Genomic DNA, 18,798 nt, shown 5'->3' on the forward strand with positions numbered 1-18,798 from the left:
GATTCTACATTTCTCATGAGTTCCCTAGAGGCTGATCTGCTGGTCCACGGACCACACTGGGAGAACCGGCATTTGGTAACCAGAGTTATTTACAAACTTTTGTTTCCTTTTTCATTGCAAACCTATAGATGATACCCTTGAGGATATTTTTAAGAAGGCTGAGACAGCAAGCCTGGAATGTTTTCAAAAGGAGGCAACAAGAGTTCATTTTGCTTGTACTTTCACAGAGCTCTCAAAATGAGTGTGGTCATAAACAGATTGATACTTAACCCACATCTTGGCAGGACTAGAACAAATCGGGCAGAGAGAGTAAAAGAAATTTGCCAGCCTAGATCTCTTGTCTCTGTTCCCTTCCCAACTAGATTTTCGGAGAAGGCAATGGCACCCCACTCCAGTACTCGTGCCTGGTAAATCCCATGGATGGGGAAGCCTGGTGCACTGCAGTCCACGGGGTCGCGAAGAGTCGAACGACTGAGTGACTTCACTTTCACTTTTCACTTTCATGCATTGGAGAAGGAAATGGCAACCCACTCCAGTGTTCTTGCCTGGAGAATCCCAGGCACGCGGGAGCCTGGTGGGCTGCTGTCTATGGGGTCGCACAAAGTCGGACACGACTGAAGCGACTTAGCAGCAGCAGCAGCAACTAGATTTCGTGGGAATAGGTTTCTGTGGTGGGTCCTTGGGTGCACCTTTACAGGTACTTATTTTCCCTTTGAAGTGGGAGCAGTGATGTACACAGTACTGTACGTAAAAACAGACAATCAGCAAGGGCCTGATGCACAGCGCAGGGAGCTCTGCTCAGCATTCTGTAGTAATCTATGTGGGAAAATACTCTGAAAAGAGATGGATATACATATATGTGCAACTGGCTTGTTTTGCCGTATGACTTAACACAACGTTGTAAATCAACCATCCTCTAATATAAAATAAAAATTAAATTTAATTTAATAAAGGAATTCCTGATAGCCAGAAGGAGAGAAAAGACAGATATTTTTAAAGGAGTTGAGCTGAAGACCAATTTTTCTGGTGAGCTTAGAGGTCTGAAACAATAAAATTTTAATATGTAAATGAAGGGAAGTCATTTCTGCAGGGGCTACTAATAAGCTCTATGTGGGAGAGAGCCAAAATTATCTGACCTTTTATTCGTGAAACTGTGGGTTTGCTAAATGAGCCTGGGCATTTGCAAAGCATGCTTGTTATGAGATGTTTCCTTCCCCAGGCTTTGTTTCTGATAGCAGTCCATTAAAAGGATTATACATTCTCATTAGCAGATACTAATGTTCCTTGTGAATGATGCTCCCAGTTAAAACGCAAGCTTCTGAGTTCTGTTTACTTTGGCCACTTATTCTTATTTTCTTATCACCAAATTTCATTTTTGTGTTTTCAAGACTGTTAAGACTGCATTCCCATCTTTTGGAGATGTGAAAGTTGAAGAGGGGAAGATTTTGTTTCAAAACAAAAGAATATTTTTAGAAGACAGAGCATGGTCTTATGTGCGAATGAGCTGGGGGAGGGAGGTGGTGAGTTCTGTATTTCTGGAGTTTTCCCAGCTGAGGTTCAACAAGAACAACAGAGACGCTGCTGCTGCAGAAAGGGCTCCATCGCTGGTGGTTTCTAGTGACGATTTCATGATTCACTGATCTTGTAGTTTCTGTCTCTGGGCATGTTCTTTTGGTTGTTAATTAATCCCTGACATGAAAAAAACAACAAACATTTAAAGCAGAAAATAGTCATAGTATTTTTCCACAAGGGTGAGTCGACGGCTACCCTCCCTGCCCTGGCCCCTCGCTCACACCGTTTGCTGTTCTGGAAATATTGGCAGTGGCATATGGCCTGAAATAACTCCAGAGTCAAGAGAACAAGATTGAACTTTCAGTGCCCAAGATTTATGCATCAAAAATGTCTAGGTCCCAAAGCATGTTTTATGAGAGTTAAAATGGAAGATATAGTCCCTTTGCCTCAGGTGGCAAACAGGCCATATGTCTGGGAGATTTACCTCTGCCCAGGAATCCCCGGGCCTCCACCAGCCTCTGAACTCAGAGGATCTCACCAGGAGGGCAGCGCACGCCAGCCCAGTCACCGGTACAACCGTGCTTGTAATTACAGAGGGATTCCAGCCTAACCAAGTGCGTAAAAAGATAGATGCAGGAAAAAAGGAGCAAAGTGACACATGTTCATCACATAAGTATTCAACAATTGTACATCTTCTCAAGCAACAACGATGGGGATTTATCTTAAAAGGACTGGCAGCTGTATGCACAGGATCGATGTCGAGTAAAGTCCCAAGACCACCCTTCCAACCCCAGACCAGCCTGTTTCATCCAAGATTCATGGATTCTGGTAGCTTTCAGATTCAGAAATTTCAGGGACTTCAATCTGGCTGCCACCTCCCAGTCCACTCCTGCTTTCTCTCTTCTCTTATAAAGTCTTTGGTTTTAGTCACTTTGACTTTATGGTTCCCTGTTTCTTATTATCCAGCCCAGGCATAGCTATAACGATTAACCCGTAGTAGGCAGGGAAGCCTGGTGTGCTGCAGTCCTTGGAGTTGCAGAGAGTCGGACACGACTTAGCAACTGAACAACAAAGGCTGTTTGATGTTGACTGTATAACATAACTCATTTTGTTAAATTGACCAAACCAGGCATAGCTATAGGATGAGAAAAGTAAACACATGGGAAGGAAGCAATTCATGTTGGTGTCTAGGTTGCGAAGGTTTACTTTAGGGTCTCTGGGAGAGACAGGGCAGATGTAATAACCGAGTGCAAGGATTTCTGTAGGAAAGTCTTTCACAGGATACAGTGTCTTTCATTTGAACTGATTAATGACTGTGTGTGTGAATGTGTCTGGACATCAACTGCTCTAGTACACAAGAACATTACCATTTGTCAGGCAAGCCATCTCTATATATTATTTTCAAATAAAGATTACCATTTTCAAAGGGTGCTTTCTTTAGAAATTGCAATCTACTCTGGAAGTGAGTTTAAATCAATATCTTTGTTACCTGTTGCCAAAAGCAGATCCATATGGGGGTTTCCCGAAGAGAGAATCTGGGCTATTTCTAAACACATTTGTTTTTCTCTTATGAGTATAAAGAAGCGCCTGATTCCAGCACACTCATTTAACTATTGGCTTCAGAAAACCGCAAGTGATAGCTTCTCCTTTCATTCTTTTGTCCTGCCTCCATTACTCACTTAGTCTGAGGAAATATTTCCATTTCAGTTACAATTGCAAATCAATTAAGAGGTTCTCATGGTTGATTCAATCAATCAAAGTGGCAACTGTTTAAACAGAGTCCCTTCTGGGTGAATCTTTATTATTATACTGGTTCAACAGATCTCGACCCTCTTAGGGGTATTAGAAAACTGATAACCACCTTTTCTTTAGAGAGTTATCCTCTAGCTGGGGAGACCAAATATAAACACAGTGAAGCTAATTAAAAACACTAGATTTAAATAGAAATCTTCAATAAAACATGAGGTGTCACATGGTGGATGATTAATATTTAACTGAATAGTGAGGCTGACTCTAAGCTTCAGTGCTGGTGATCTTTCAGAGATAAATGTCACCCTGATAATTGCTAGAGACAATCGGAAGGGTCACAGTGGCTAGGCTGTGCCTACTTCCTTTAGCTACCTCACTTCTCTTGCCCCACGACAGGTACCCACCCAAAATATCATGTTCAGTCATTGAATTCTACTGCTGGGGATGGAGCAAAGCCAGTCTCTGTATGAACAGCTGATGGATTCCGGTGTTCAGAAAGAAGACTGCCTGAGTCATGATGGGCCAGAAAGGAGGTAGGAAGGATGGATAACATGGATCTTCACCTCAATTTTTCTATTTTTATTTTTTAGTTTTGGTTGTGCTGGGTCTGTTGCTGTGGGAGGGCTTTCTCTAGTTGCACCGCACGGGCTTCTCTTCTTGTGGCTCACGGGGTTAGTTGCCCTGCAGCACGGAGGATCTCAGGTCCTCAACCACAGATTAAACCCATGTCCCCTGTCCTGGAAGCGGGGTTCTTCACCATCGGACCACCAGGGCTATCCCTCAGTTTTTTTTTTTTTTTCTTTAACCGTTCCGTCCCGCTGCCTCCCGGCAGGTCCCCAACCGGCGCCCCAGTCCCCACAGTCCTGTTTGGACTTCTGTGGTGATAGAGGATCCTTATCCCTCAGTTTTTAAAGGGTAGTTACACTTGAAGGAGTGGAGTGGGGACTGCAAACTGAACAGAAAGTTAGAGAAAATAAAGTGCAGGGAGCCATCAGGAAGCAGATGAGTTGTAAAGGACAGGCTACGTGGACAAGGCGCTGAAAAGGAAAGGTATCAACTTCCTAAGACAATGGCGTGGGAGTCGTCTACCTGGAAGTGACAGCTGATGTTTTAGACATGAACTAGATCAACACAGAAGAGAATCTGAAGAGAGAAGCCATGAGGTCTAACGTTAGCCTGAGAGGAGGAGAGAGAGAGGATCTATATATTCAAGGATGAAGCCCTCATTGCTAGAAGAGGTCTCAAAGAGACTGAAAATTGGCAATGGTTTGATCCAAATGCTACAAAGATCAATACTTTTCATTAGCAAAGTGCCTTGAAATTTGATTTGATCTTGTTTGCAGACAGTATTACGTATAAAGAGATATTTATGCTTCTAAGTTCAGGCATGGAACCTCACATTAATCAAAGGTATTAGCTCATTTTAATTTTTCTTTGCTACATTTATGCTTGAGCCAGTGAGACCATTTTGGGATATCTATCTATATAAAAATCTATATATTGAGAGAATGTGAGAGAGATGTTGTATTTTTTTTTAAGATTCCTTTTTGGCAATTAAGTGAGTGGTTGATTCCCTTAATATTCGGAGAGCAAACACAGCCATCATTATGAATCACTGTAGTTGATGAGTCTAATCCTTTTTCGTGCCATTAGAGCAGATGCTCACATCTGAATCCCCCGCAGACAGATCAGTCTTCATCATCTCCTCATACATATTCCAGCATCTGTACTGGGTTTTTGATGTGCTGTACTGGCATGAGGTCACAGCACCACTTTTCTGGACTGGCAAAGCAGCTGCCCAGGAAATCGGAATAAAACAGTGAAGAAACTGCTGTTCTTCGCAAAACTGACAGTGACCTCTGAGCCTGAGGATTTGGGTGTGAACGGTGTCTACTTGTCTAATCCTGGCTTTCTGGAGGAGCTCCCTCCATAGAAGAGCTGGTTGAAATCTAAGACTGGTCTAAACTTTGCATACGACACAGGTCTGTATGGGCAAAGCCGTGGGTTTTTCAGTAGTCAGGCTCGGATGTGAGTTGGACCATAAAGAAGCCTGAAGGCCCAAGAATTGATGATTTCAAATTGTGGTGCTGGAGAAGACTCTTGAGAGTCCCTTGGACAACAAAGATATCAAACCAGTCAATCCTAAAGGAAAACGACCTTGAATATTCACTGGAAGGTCTGATGCTAGAACTGAAGCTCCAGTCCTTTGGCCACCTGATGTGAAGAGCTGACTCACTGGAAAAGGCCCTGATGCTGGGAAAGATTGAAGGCAGGAGGAGAAGGGGTCGACAGAGGATGAGATGGTTGGATGGCATCACCAACTTGATGGACACGAGTTTGAGAAAACCCCGGGAGATACTGGAGGACAGAGGGGTCTGGCATGCTGCAGTTCATGGGGTCACGAAGAGTCAGACATGACTTAGCAACTGAACAACAAAAACTCTGTATATAGCCTCAAAGTTAAAGCGCCAGTGGTGCCAGGAAAAACAGCCTTTCCGACGCAGGTCACTGAGAATGCCCGTATTTTGTGATTGGAAATCACAGCACACACACACACACATGTCACAAACAGATACGCCTTGTTGCTGATTATAGCACAACATGAGATCTCGTGCCAAAAGGTGGATGAAACCGCATGAGAAATTATTTGAATATTTGTATTTCTGTGAAGACCCTGGTACTTCTATGAACCTGAATCACTGAAGGGAAGGGAATTTTGCTGTTCTTGTTTTACCCGCCAGGCTTGGTGCTCAACAAAGTTCCCAGGGCTACTGGTAAGAGTTTCCCAGGGCTCCTTCGCAATGCACCACAGGCCGGCTGGCTTACACAGCAGACATGTGCTCTAGCGGTCTGGACCACTGGTTCCTTCTGAGAGCTTTGAAAGACAGTCTGTCTCAGGCCTCTCGCCTCGGTCCTGTGGGTTTGCTCGTGGTCTTTGACATTCTTTGGATTTTGCCCCTTCCCTCAGATCTCTGCCTTTCTCTCCTAAGAGCGAGTTTTTCCCCGTGTACCCATCTGTGTCCAAGTCTCTCTTTTTCATAAGGACACCACTACTGGAGCAGGGGGCCCCTCTTAACTAATTATATCTGCAGGGACGGTGTTTCCAAATAAGGGTTCATTCTGAGGTACTGGGGGTTAGAACTTCAGCATGTAAGCCTGGGGAGACACACAGTTCACTCCCTCTCATCTAGCCTCCCCCAGATCCATGTTCTCCTCACACACAAAACACATTCTCCCCATCCCAACATCCCTAAGTACTTGCAGAGATGGTTGATGAATCACATCTCCCATTCCATAGACGATTTTGCAGTTTGACCTCATCGTTTCCACATTAAGAGGCAGACTCTTTCCACCTCCTTTGAGTCTAGGCTGCTCCTGGACTCTTTTTACCAACAGAACATGGTGGGAATGACGCTGTGAAATTCTGAGGCTGCCTTTGTGAGGTCTGGAGCTTCTGCCTTCCACTCCTGGAATGTCTTTCACTGGGACCCTGCTGCCATGTTATGACGAAGCTCAAGCTGCCATGTGGAGAAACTCTGATGGAAAAGCCCCAGCCCCCAGCCTTTGCTGGATGGAGCCAATGATCCGTACCACTGCCAACCATGTGAGGACATTCTGGAAACTTCTGTCATCCCAGCACTTCATATGACACCAGTAAGGCAGAATAACTCTCTGGACACACAATTATAACTTATGATAAACTGTTGTTGTTTCAAGGTGTTTTGTTAAACAGCAATAGAAAAATTCAAACAGAGTACAGGCTTCCCAGGTGGTGCTAGTGGTAAAGACCCCACCTGCCAATGCAAGAGATATGGGAGACAAAGGTTTGATCCCTGGGTTGGGAAGATCCCCTGGAGGAGGGCATAGCAACCCACTCCAGTATTCTTGCCTGGAGAGTCCCATGGACAAGGCCTGGTGGGCTAAAGTCCATAGGGTTGCAAAGAGTCGGACCCAACTGAAGCAACCTAGCATGCAAGAGCAGTATTAGAAGTGGGATCCTTCAGCCGCAAAAACCTAAACCAAGGTAGTGTCAGCTTTGGTGAGGAGTAGGGAGAAGAATGCTGCTGCAAACTCGGAATGCATGGAGCCAATTCTCATTCAAGCCTGGAAGAGCGGTGACCTGTGACCTGAAGCGGAAGAACATTTGCAAACTCATCCTTGTGGGAACACAAGATAGAATGCGAGTCTGGTAAACTTTGTGGATCTAGCAGAGATCTCCAGGCAGGATGTCGAAAGCACCGTTGTGCTTCTTTCAGCTCTCGATGATAAAGCGCGGAGAGAGAGACGGATTTGAAAAGAAACAGTTTGCTTTTTTTAAAGCAGAATTCAAAGGAAATATTCCAACTTTGGACTTGCTAAGTTGGAAAATAAAACTATTTCTCACTGCATGCCTCTTCACTGGGCAAACATTTCTCAAGGTAAAAGGTGACTCGGGCAAAGATCAAAGACAGATGTTGCCAGGAACACAAGGCCTGGGGTTAAAGTCAAGTCAGGGGTGTGGGAACACCATGCTTTGTTAAGATCTCAGAGTTTTAAGAGGTGCTTGTTATTCCCCTACACTGGACACAATTTCTTCTAAGCATCTTTCTTTTTTAATTTTTTCTTGTATACTGGAATATTATTGATTAAGAATATTGTGATAGTTTCAGGTGTAGAGCAAAGTGACTCACTTGTACATGTATCTTCTTTTTCAAACGCTTTTCCCATTTAGATTGTTTCAAAATAGTGAGCAGTTCCCTGTGCTATACTTTGGGTCTTGGCTGGTTCTCCATTTTAAATACAGCAGTGTGTACATGCCCATCCCAGACTCCCTAACCATCCTATCCTCCTAACCGTGTTTCTGTTTTACAAGTTCATTTGTATAACGTGATTTTTTTATTCTGAATATAAATTATATCATATGATATTTCTCTTTGTCTTACTCAAAATTCACTCAGTATGACAATTATGACAATCTCTAGGAAACTTAACGGTGGTTTCTCATAACTCCCCAACTCATAGCCAAAGTAGAGAGAAGCCTGTGTCAAAGAAAAATCTGGGCATGGCGTCTGTCCAATGGACTGGATTAAAGGTTTTATACTCTGGCATCCCACTAAGCTGGGCTTCTCAGTTGGCTAGTGGTAGAGAACCTGCTAGCCAAAGCAGGTGATGCAGGAGACCTGGGTTCAATCCCTGGGTCAGGAAGATCCCCTGGAGTAGGAAACGACAACCCACTCCAGCATTCTTACCTGGGAAATCCTGTGGACAGAGGAGCCTGGTGGCCTACAGTTCATGGGGTCTCAAAGAATTGGACATGACTGAGCACACCCCACCTTAATTTAGGAAACTGTACCATTTTGTCCCCAAAGTACAAGATAGAAAGAAGATTCTTTTTCTCCCCAGTGTTCTGAGGGCAGGCAAAAGCTAATGTGTCATGAACATGGTCCATTTCTTATAGCAAAGTAAGGAAGAGTCAGGTGAATAAGCCCACAGTCCAAAGGGAGAAGCCACATGCTGACCAGTTCTCCTCCCCTTGAGAAGGTCTTTGCTGTTGTTCAGTCACTCAGTCATGTCTCTTTGCGTCCCCATGGACTGCAGCATGCCAGTCTTCTCTGTCCTTCATCATCTCCCAGAGCTTGCTCAAACTCATGCCCATTGAGTCGGTGATGCCTTCCAACCATCTCATCCTCTGTCATTCCCCTCTCCTCCTGCCTTCAATCTTTCCCAGAATCAGGATCTTTTCTAATGAGTCAGTTCTTTGCTTTCATGTGGCCAAAGTGAGAAGGCCTAGGTCTTCCTAAATGAGCACAAGACACTGAGGACCTTCATGGCTAGGTTTCACAATCACTCTGTCTATGCTTCCCATTTTCCCTCTTTGAATTGGAGTGTCAACTTCAGGCATTCTGTGCCTGTCTCTCCATGCATATTTTGTCTTGTATGTGACTAGATTTTTTTTGTTTTTTAATTCAAGGATCTTCCAACCTGAGGATCCTCATGGGAGGAGGTTTATCAATATCTGTGTCTGACAGAGAATTAGATCCTGGGAATAGTAGTCATGTATGGATGTGAGAGTTGGGCCATAAGGAAAGCCAAGGGCCAAAGAATTGATGCTTTTGAAATGTGGTTCAAAATTGATGCTTTTGAACTGTTGGAGAAGGCTCTTGAGAGTCCCTTGGACTGCAAGGACATCCAACCAGTCCATCCTAAAGGAAACCAGTCCTGAATATTCATTAGAAGGACTGATGTTGAAGATGAAACTCCAATACTTTGGCCACTTGATGTGAAGAACTGACTCATTGGAAAAGACCCTGATGCTGGGCAAGATTAAAGGTGGGAGGATAAGGGGACAACAGAGGATGAGATGGTTGGATGGCGTCACCGACTTGATGGACATGAGTTTGAGCAAACTCTGGGAGTTGGTAATGAACATGGAAGCCTGGCATGTTGCAGTCCATGGTGTCTCGTAGAGTTGGACACGGGACATAACTGAATGACTGAATTGAACTGAACTGAATTGTGTTAATGCCTGATGCCACAATGTGATGAGAGTTACAGCTTCTTGGGAGGAAAATGTGTATTTTGCATCTCAGAGAACGCAAGTAATTCATGGCCAGAGGATGGTTTCCAATAGACTGCAGGTGACTTCTGGAGAAGGAAATGGCAACCCACTCCAGTACTCTTGCCTGGAACATTCCATGGATGGAGAAGCCTGGTAGGCTAAAGTCCATGGGGTCGCAAAGAGTCAGACACGACTGAGGGACTTCCCTTTCTTTCTATAGTTTCTTTTGGAGAAGGAAATGCAACCCACTCCAGTGTTCTTGCCTGGAGAATCCCATGGATGGAGGGACCTGGTGGGCTGCAGTCTATGGGGTTGCAAAGAGTCGGACACGACTAAGCAACTAACACGCGCACACAGGTGACTTCAAATTCTTGCCTCTAATGGACACACAGGGTCTGTGCTCCCCCCTTTGCATCTGACCTGGCCTCTTGCCTGAACTTGGCTGAGGCAGTGCAGTGGAAGGATGTGATAGAACATCCACAGCTGGGCCTGCATCTGAAGCTTCCTGCTTGGCTCCTCTTGAAACCCTCTCCTGGGATCTGGCAGCTGTGTCAAGAGGCCCAAGCTGGCTGAGTTGAGACAGGAAGTTCCTGCTCTGAGCCTCGCCTCCAGTGCGACACCTGGGAATGAAGCAGCCTGACTGCAACCCTGTGATCCCAGCCTGGGTCTCTGGGGACAAAAGAAGTGCCCAGCAGAGCCCAGAGTCTAAATTCTTTATTTACAGACACACAAACAGATGAAATGATTGTCATTTTAAGCCACAGAATTTTGGGAGTAGTTACCCAGCAGAAATAAATCACCCACCAAGAGCAGGCAGTATACAGCAGCTTTGTTCATGCCTTGGTCACTGTTCTTGGCCAGTGATCAAATTTTCTGAAATTTCAGCTACACTAAACATGATTGAATGAGCATTTTAAATATACTTAATTAAAATAGAAGGGCCATGTCTTACTGTGATTACACTTGAATTATTTGGCATACATTTATTAAACTATCAAAAGCTAATCGATTGCCTCAATATTTTATCTTGATTCTACTGAATCTATATTCTAAGCAGAATTATTAATCCACTTCATTTAAGTACAATCATATTTGATGAAAGTAGACAGACAGAATCAGTCTTGGGATGGTGTGTCCAGAGTGAAGAACCGAGCTTCACGTTGTAGGAGCCCTCTGCCCTTCATTGTCAGCATATCCTTTTATTTTTCCTTGTTTTCATTTATTATCTTCTGTTTTTATTTCCAGAACACAGTGTTACTGTGTGCTATGTGCTGAGGATGAAAGTTTTGAGAACTATGAAGTACAGAGAGAAAAAAGGAACATTTTAAACAAAGACAAATTTAAAACCCCAAACTCTTTGAAATTTCAAATAGTTTTCCCTCATTCAAAATCCATAAGCCATAAATGACGAGCCACCAGAGACAGTGGGATCTCATTGAGTGTTTTGCTGTGAAAGCAAATCACAGGCTTGCTTTCTCCTTTCAAGTTGCCTGATTTTCATTTAGGGAGCTATGAGCTATTCCCCCCATTATTACCAAAATTGATTTTGAGTCTGCATCTGAAGCATTATCCACTGCTTCTCTGAGGAAGATGGAATATATATTTATCAAAATGTCCTAGCTGAATAAAAGCTAAGTAAAAGCTGGTAACACCAATGCCAGCATATGTGTATTTTTAAGCAGAAGAACCGTCCTTTCAGTTCAAAATGTCTTCCTTCCCTTCTCATCTGTAAGGAAAAGCCCCTCATAGGGTCCAGTCCTCCCGTGAAGGGAACAGGTGCTATGAGTAAGAGATGTCTGAGAAGATTGTCTGAAAAGACAGGGACACCTGTAACGGACAATTGGCATGCTGTTGGAATTTCTCCAGATAATGACATTACACAGACTCCTAAAATGTCAGACATAAAATAATAAACAGGACTCTGCATGTGGTTGTTCTTTCTAAGCGAATAGAGCCATCTATGGATCAAGTCTTTATTTCTCTGGATTCTGTCAGAATGATGCCCTATAGTCAGAAGCTCTTTACTTCACAAAATACTGCACAGGCAAGCATTTCTTCCTCTCCACAGTATTAATTAAATTACATAAAACTGGCAGTGTTTAAATCCTGGCATCTGTATTGTCTCACTTAATTACACCCCTGGACTCCTTTCAAAATTCTTTCATTTGCTACAGGGACACCTATTGGCCAAAGGGGAAGAAATCGGATACAAGTGATGAGATACGACTCGGGATTTCTACCTGGCCCACCGCCCACAGCGAGGACGGCTCTCCTTCAGTCTGTCTGACTGCGGCGTTCCCGATCCCGTGCTCTGCAGCAGAGGGAAAAAGTCACCATGATAGAGACTCATTGGAAATTAAGTAAACTTCATAAATAAAGCACTTTTGAACATTCTTCCACCTTAAAAAAAATACATGAAGATCATTAAGTGGAATGTGGGTTACCATGCCCAATTTCAGCATTCTGTGTGTGCCAGATAAGCGTGGGCATGGGAGAAGCATCAGGAAGCTTGCCACAAGCACCCTGCTCAGAAGATTGCTGTAAGCTCAGGTCAGCAGAGGTGATCCAGGCCCTGAAGGATCACTCCTCTGGGCAGAGCATGTGGACAGAACGTCTTCATGACAGAAGAACCAGCTGCCCGGCTCCAGGTGCCGGATAAAGAGAGGTGCTCAGTCTGCTCAGTGGTGTCCGACTCATTGTGACCCCCATGGACTGTATGTAGCCTGCCAGGCTCCTCTGTCCATGGGATTCTCCAGGCAAGAATACTGGAGTGGGTTGCCATTTCCTTCTCCTGGGGATTTTCGTGACCCAGAGATTGAACCTGTGTCTCTAAAGTCTCCGGCATTGGCAGGCAGGTTCTTTACACTAGCACCACCTAGGAAGCCCATGGTAAAGGGTTATTGCCAGTAAAAGGCAAAAGCAAGTGAAGCCCACAAGATTATTTTTGGTAAATTCTTTCTCTCTCCCTCTTTTTAATTGATTTGTCCAAAAACCAAATTAATTTCTGTTCTGGGTCTACTTATTTTACCTTTTAAAATATTTTCATGCATGGCTGCCATCTGAGCCAGAAAGCTGACATCATCTTTAATCTGTTTCCTCTTCCCCTACGTGCAACCCCTGATTTCAGCATCTGCTGTCTTACACGTCTCTCCTCACTGCCTGCTCTGCAGTTTGGACAGTTACACTCAGTCGGGCTGGGTCTTTTCTAGATCAAAGGATCTTTTGGCTCTTTCCCTGCTCTCTGAATCTGCCCAATGATCTTTCCAAAGTATGAATCTTGGGTGGTTACTCTTCAATGGCTCCAAATTGCCAACCACAATAAAATCCAAACTGCTTTGCATAGAAATTGAGACCCTCCATGATCCGGACTTTGATTCCCTCATCAACCTCATTTCTCTCTCTATTAAATTGTTCACTGTTGTTGAACCACTGAAATGGGATCTATAGACTGAAGCTTGAAAAATGATACTTCTCTTCCACTGAGAAAACACAGTGAAAATTCAACTGGATTTTATTCTTTGTAGGAAAACGTTGAAGAGAGAAAATCCTAAATTTGATTAAAAAACAAAATGTTACTTGTTGTAATGCAAATTTGGTATTTTTTTAACCAAAATAAACACATTTGGCAATTTAGAAAATACTGCTACTGAACACCAAAAAAGTTTATCCATCTTCATTTCATTTGTCCAGTAAGTATTTAATAAATGTATAATATGAGTTTGGACAAATTGAAAGTGAAAGTGAAAGTCACTCAGTCATGTCCAACTCTTTGTGATCCCATGGACTATAGTCCATGGAATTCTCCAGGCCAGAATACTGGAGTGGGTAGCCGTTCCCTTCTCCAGGGGATCTTCCCAACCCAGGGATCAAACCCAGGTATCCCACATTGCAGGCGGATTCTTTACCAGCTGAGCCACCAGGGAATCTCATATATATCATTGCACATGTATATATCACTGAGGTACCCTAGGGCTTCCCAGGTGGCTCAGTGGTAAGGAATCTACCTGCTAATGCAGGGGATGCACCCTCAATCCCTGGGTCAGGAAGATACTTTGGAGAAGGAAATGACAACCCTCTCCAGTATTCTTTCCTTTGAAATCCCACGGACAGAGGAGCCTGGAGGGCTACAGTCCATGGGGTCACAAGAGTAGGACATGACTTAGCAACTAAATAACAACAGCAACACAGTATAACATACAGTTCATCAGTCATTGGCTCATGAAGATGAGACATGGTTCCAGCCTTCCATGAGTTAACAGTCTAGTGAAGGAAATGAATAAGAAAAAAATACGTGATACAGCGTAAGTGTTATAAGAGGCACGAAGCTTAAACAACTTGTAGTTAGGTCTTTTTATATTGCAGGTAGTAAAATGCTCATTTGAGCCAAAAAAGAGAGAAAGAGAGAGAAATTTATTGTCATACACAAAGGAAAATCCCAGTAGTATACATTCAGTTACGGTTTGATCCAGGTGCTCCAGTAATGTTACCAGATTCTTCTTTCCTTCTCTCACCTCCAATTACACTTGTGTTGGCGTTCCCATACATTGGTTATCCCTGTGTGGCAATAAATGTTGGCATTAGAAACTCCAGACTTGAACTTTACCATTTAATCAACTTTATACAAACAAACAAAAATAAAACTTCTTTCATACAATGGTCACAGATGATTGTGAGTTCTTGGGACATATATCCACTATTGATCCAAACACGTGGCTAAGAGAACAAAAAGTATTGATTGATCAATATTTCTTCTCAGTTAACATGAAGACATTGGAAAAATTCTGAAGCATGATATTGTGAAAATACATGTTAGCTTTGTGTTTTTCAATTAATTGAAACAAAAGAGTGTATCTTAAAAATGAGGGCAGGTGGACAGGAAGGTAAACCAAATATTTTATTTCTTTCACTTATATGGAAAAATTTTCTACTCTCATTCTAACAGAAGCCCTTATTTTCAGGCTCCTGACTTGCTAAATGGTCAGAAATGTTCATAAACAAGTGGTGCTTTGGGGATCATGGCTACATATCCAGGACTTTAGTATTCCTGATATTTGGGTTTGCTGCTGTAACAACAGAGGTCAGCTCAGACATGTCTAAATAGAAAATATATAGCACCTAGGCTGAAAATGCCTATAAATGAAGCATGGGCAAGTCATAACTCCTAAAGTAGGGGTCCCTAGCCTCTGGGATCTAATGCTTGATGATCTGAGATGGTGCTGATGCAATAATATTAGAAATAACCTGCACAATAAATGCAACGTCCTTGAATCATCCTGAAATCATCTCCTTCAGTGTCCATGGAAAAACTGTCTTCCGTGAAACTTGTCCCTGGTACTAAAAAAGGTTCAGGACTGCTGTCTAAAGGGTACCCAAATTCCTAGTTGTTTTACAAAATTATCTGCTTCAGCATATATTTTAGGTCTGAAGCTTGTGATAGTTTATTTGCCTGTAACTACTGAAAGGTTAACAATTCTGGCATGAAATCAGCGGGTGAAAAAAATCCTTGAAATTAATTTATACGCATTCACTATTGGCGATGCATTTTACTGAGAACCATGTTAGTTGCAAGTTTAAAAAAATCACTGCCATTATTAATCACCCCAAATAATTACCCTTATAAAAATGTAATTTCAACACACAAAAACTGAATATATTTCCTTCGATTGATCTATGAAAGAGACACCCAGAAATGGCACAGCGGAGACACCAAGGGTGAGTTTCATAAACGATTCATCTTTGGGGCGCATCTGAATCCCTAATTGTGCAGCTTTTCTCCCGGCAGGTGATTATGACTAGGTTGAAACATTTACATTTATATTTGTTATCTGCAAGAGATAATTAGATATTTCCACCACAAAATAACTTACATTAATGGGCCGTAACTTTCAATATGTAGCTTTAAACTGCACATTTAAGTGATATAATATCTGTTTCCCTTAATTTTACTATAATTGTCTGCATGTAGAAGCTTTATTATTTTTTTTTCTTTCAAAAACACAATTGGCTAAAACAACATATTAAATGCTTTTAGTTTATTACTTGGAAGTTTTAGAATAGATAACCAGGCTGACTTGTACAGAATTTTACTAAAGCACCAGCATGTCAAATGAAAGTGACGTTGAACTGAAACAAAGCCTCTACCGCCTTGGCTAAAACGATAAGGATTGCATGTGGAATATACTTGTCTTTGGGGAGAGGTATGTAAGATATGGTGGAGTTTTTGTGTGTGTGTCATTTCTGTGCATAATCCAAATATCTTTTAGCTTTAATTAGAAGCAAAGTTTGCCTTAATTATATACTTAAACTTGTTCTCTTAAGTTTGGTCAACTTCTCTAGGGTTTGGTCAACAATACTTTCTTTGGTGAAGGGTCAGTTTGTAATTGTGTACTGCAAATTTTATCCATTCATTCCCTCAATGACTCTATCAGCTCCAGTTCAATGGCCTGAGACAGGTTCACGGGTCAAAAGAAAACCCTAACAACCTCCGTTTAGAAGACATATCTACCAGGAGTCAACTTATAGATGAGCTTGGCTCCATCAGATTAGTATCTCCAGTTTATAAGCACAAAACTGACTGCATGAAACATAAATAGGATGCTGTCAGCCAAGGAGAATCACTCAGTCTGAGTAATTCTTTAATTAGATACGGAAAGTGAATGTCTCTGCACTCAACTTGCATCCCCTAAGTTGGCCTGATTAATTACTCTTCCTAGGATTTTAAACATGTGGGCATGCTAAGTGGCTTCTCTGGCCTCAGCCGGTAAAGCATCTGCCTGAGATATGGGAGCCCTGGGTTTGATCCCTGGGTTGGGAAGATCCTCTGGAGAAGGCAATGGCAACCCACTCCAGTATTCTTGCCTGGAAAACCCCATGGATGGAGAAGCCTGGTAGTCTACAGTCCATGGGGTCGCAAAGAGTTGGACACAACTGAGCCACTTCACTTTCCTTTCCTAAGTCACTTCAGTCATGTCTGACTCTTTGTGACTCTATGGGCCACAGTCCACCAGGCTCCTCTGGCCCATGGAGTTCTCCAGGCAAGAATACTGGAGTGGGTTGCCATTTCCTTCTCCAGGGCATCTTGCTGACCCAGGGATCGAGCCCACATCTCTTATGTGCCTGGCATTGACAGGCAGATTCTTTACCACTAGTGCCACCTGGGAAGCTAATTGCTATTCTTATGCTTTTAAAATATTAATATCAGAAACATAAAAAGATTCCAAATTCTCATGAGTTTAAGTGGACAACAAAATATTCATGCAGACAAAGGCCTCCAGAAACCTGTAGAAAAATTCTTCAAGCTTTGGAGTTAGAAATTATGACTTCAGTGATTGCCAGGGGAAGGGATGATGGGAAGGGATAGTTGGGGAGTTTCGGATGGATGTGTACACACTGCTACATTTAAAGTGGGTAACCAACGTGGTCCTGCTATAAGCACAGGGAACTCTGCTCAGTGTCATGTGGCAGCCTGGATGGGAGGGGAGTTTGGGGGGAAATGGATACATGGCTATGTATGGCTGAGTCCTTTCACTGTCAACTGAGACTATCACAACATTGTTAACTGGCTAAACCTCGACAAAAAATAAAAAATGTTTAAAAATATTTAAAAAGAAGTTACGACTTCTAGTTAGTCTAAAAGGAAAAAAAAAAAGAAAAAAGCTCAGTTTCTTTGCAAAGATTCAGCTCCTCACTGACAACTGTGTGGTGTTACTGGTGATATTAAGCAAATATTATAATTACTATGTACATATAAGAATAATACATGGAAATGCTTATATATTAATGCTAAGAATGCAAAAAAATAGTAATAACAAATGATCCCCACAAAGGGTCTTTAGAGAACGTTCAGAATAAGATGCTAATCACCCAAATCAGTAACTTTTCCCAGAGACATGTTCTGTGTAGCTTCTTTCCTAATTAGGCTTTTTTTCCTAAGTAATATAAACAGTCCCTGAGCAAATTTGTTTATACTACTAATTAGTCACATCTGGAATAAAATGTTCGCAAAGAATCGACACACAGCTCTCCGAATCATGAGTGTGATTTTTTCTTTTTGAAACTAATAATCTGAAAAATGTGGTTTGACACTATAGCCTATGACATTCATGTTATTAACGCATAAATGTGTGCCATTTAAAACTAGAGGCCATTTGCTTTCATATTCTAAAAAGTACCCAAATAAATATGCAACATCTAATGATACTTTTTGCTTTATTTATTTTTCACACTCAAAAGTACCTGTGAAGCCCCAATCCAGGGTGAAGTAGTTTCTTCATCAATGTGAATACAAATCAGCCTTGAAGATGATTTTGTATCTGGAATTTCTGTGTCATCTGCATTTTAGACTGAGCTAGAATGATGAATTGAGTATCATTTGTTGAATAATTGTGACTTTGGGCTCTTTCCTGCCGGCAGCACACGAGCAGCTATTCCAGGAGCATCATTATCAGATAAGAAGACCTCTGAAATGGCCTGCCGGCTTCATTTTCACACGTTTCCCCTCCATATACAAAAACCACAGTCGAGTGTTTGTAATTCAAATGTCTTTCAATTAGTTTAGTCTCATAGAATCATTCTTCAACTTAGAAGCCAAGGTCTGGCACTTGAAATTCAGGAAGTACATTGAATAGCATTCCATTTGTCACACAGGACACCATACAGCACTGCCGTTGTCACTAACACACTTTCCTAGCTGTGGATGGGTTTTAATGTGTTACCGTGAGAAGGGCGCGACCTCTAATATGACCTTGACTAGGTAAGCCCTCAAAGGACTTCTCCAGCACGCTGGTCCACCAGGCGGAGTTCCAGGTACTGGGATACACAGGGCCCTCTCTTGGAGCTGTGTTCTTGCCTAATGAAACAGAGTAAAAAGTAAAAAGCGGCCACATCTTATGGTGAAAAAGTATTAATAACATGAAGAAAATAAAAAGAATGTGATAGAGATTAGACAGTTTGAGGTTAATCTGGTTGAGAAATCGGGCCTTGGGAATATCTCAGGAGGG

General features: G+C 42.4%; 2 long non-coding RNA genes across 3 annotated transcripts; one reads left to right on the forward strand and one right to left on the reverse strand.

Moving 5' to 3' along the window:
• Positions 1 to 1,032: 1,032 nt before the first annotated feature.
• On the reverse strand, positions 1,033 to 6,668 carry LOC112448089 (uncharacterized). Its single transcript, XR_003036480.2, has 2 exons — positions 6,520 to 6,668; positions 1,033 to 1,689 (listed from the first exon to the last, which is right to left on the reverse strand). It is a non-coding gene; the product is annotated as an uncharacterized lncRNA (long non-coding RNA).
• LOC112448090 (uncharacterized) lies at positions 3,535 to 14,453 on the forward strand. 2 transcript variants are annotated; one of them, XR_003036481.2, is made up of 2 exons: positions 3,535 to 3,794; positions 11,974 to 14,453. It is a non-coding gene; the product is annotated as an uncharacterized lncRNA (long non-coding RNA). The 2 variants fall into 2 exon arrangements; XR_009495889.1 differs by lacking the exon at positions 3,535 to 3,794 and adding an exon at positions 6,729 to 6,915.
• Positions 14,454 to 18,798: the final 4,345 nt, after the last annotated feature.

Source organism: Bos taurus, chromosome 9 (assembly GCF_002263795.3).
Source record: "Bos taurus isolate L1 Dominette 01449 registration number 42190680 breed Hereford chromosome 9, ARS-UCD2.0, whole genome shotgun sequence".
In the NCBI taxonomy this organism is placed as follows: Eukaryota; Metazoa; Chordata; class Mammalia; order Artiodactyla; family Bovidae; genus Bos; species Bos taurus.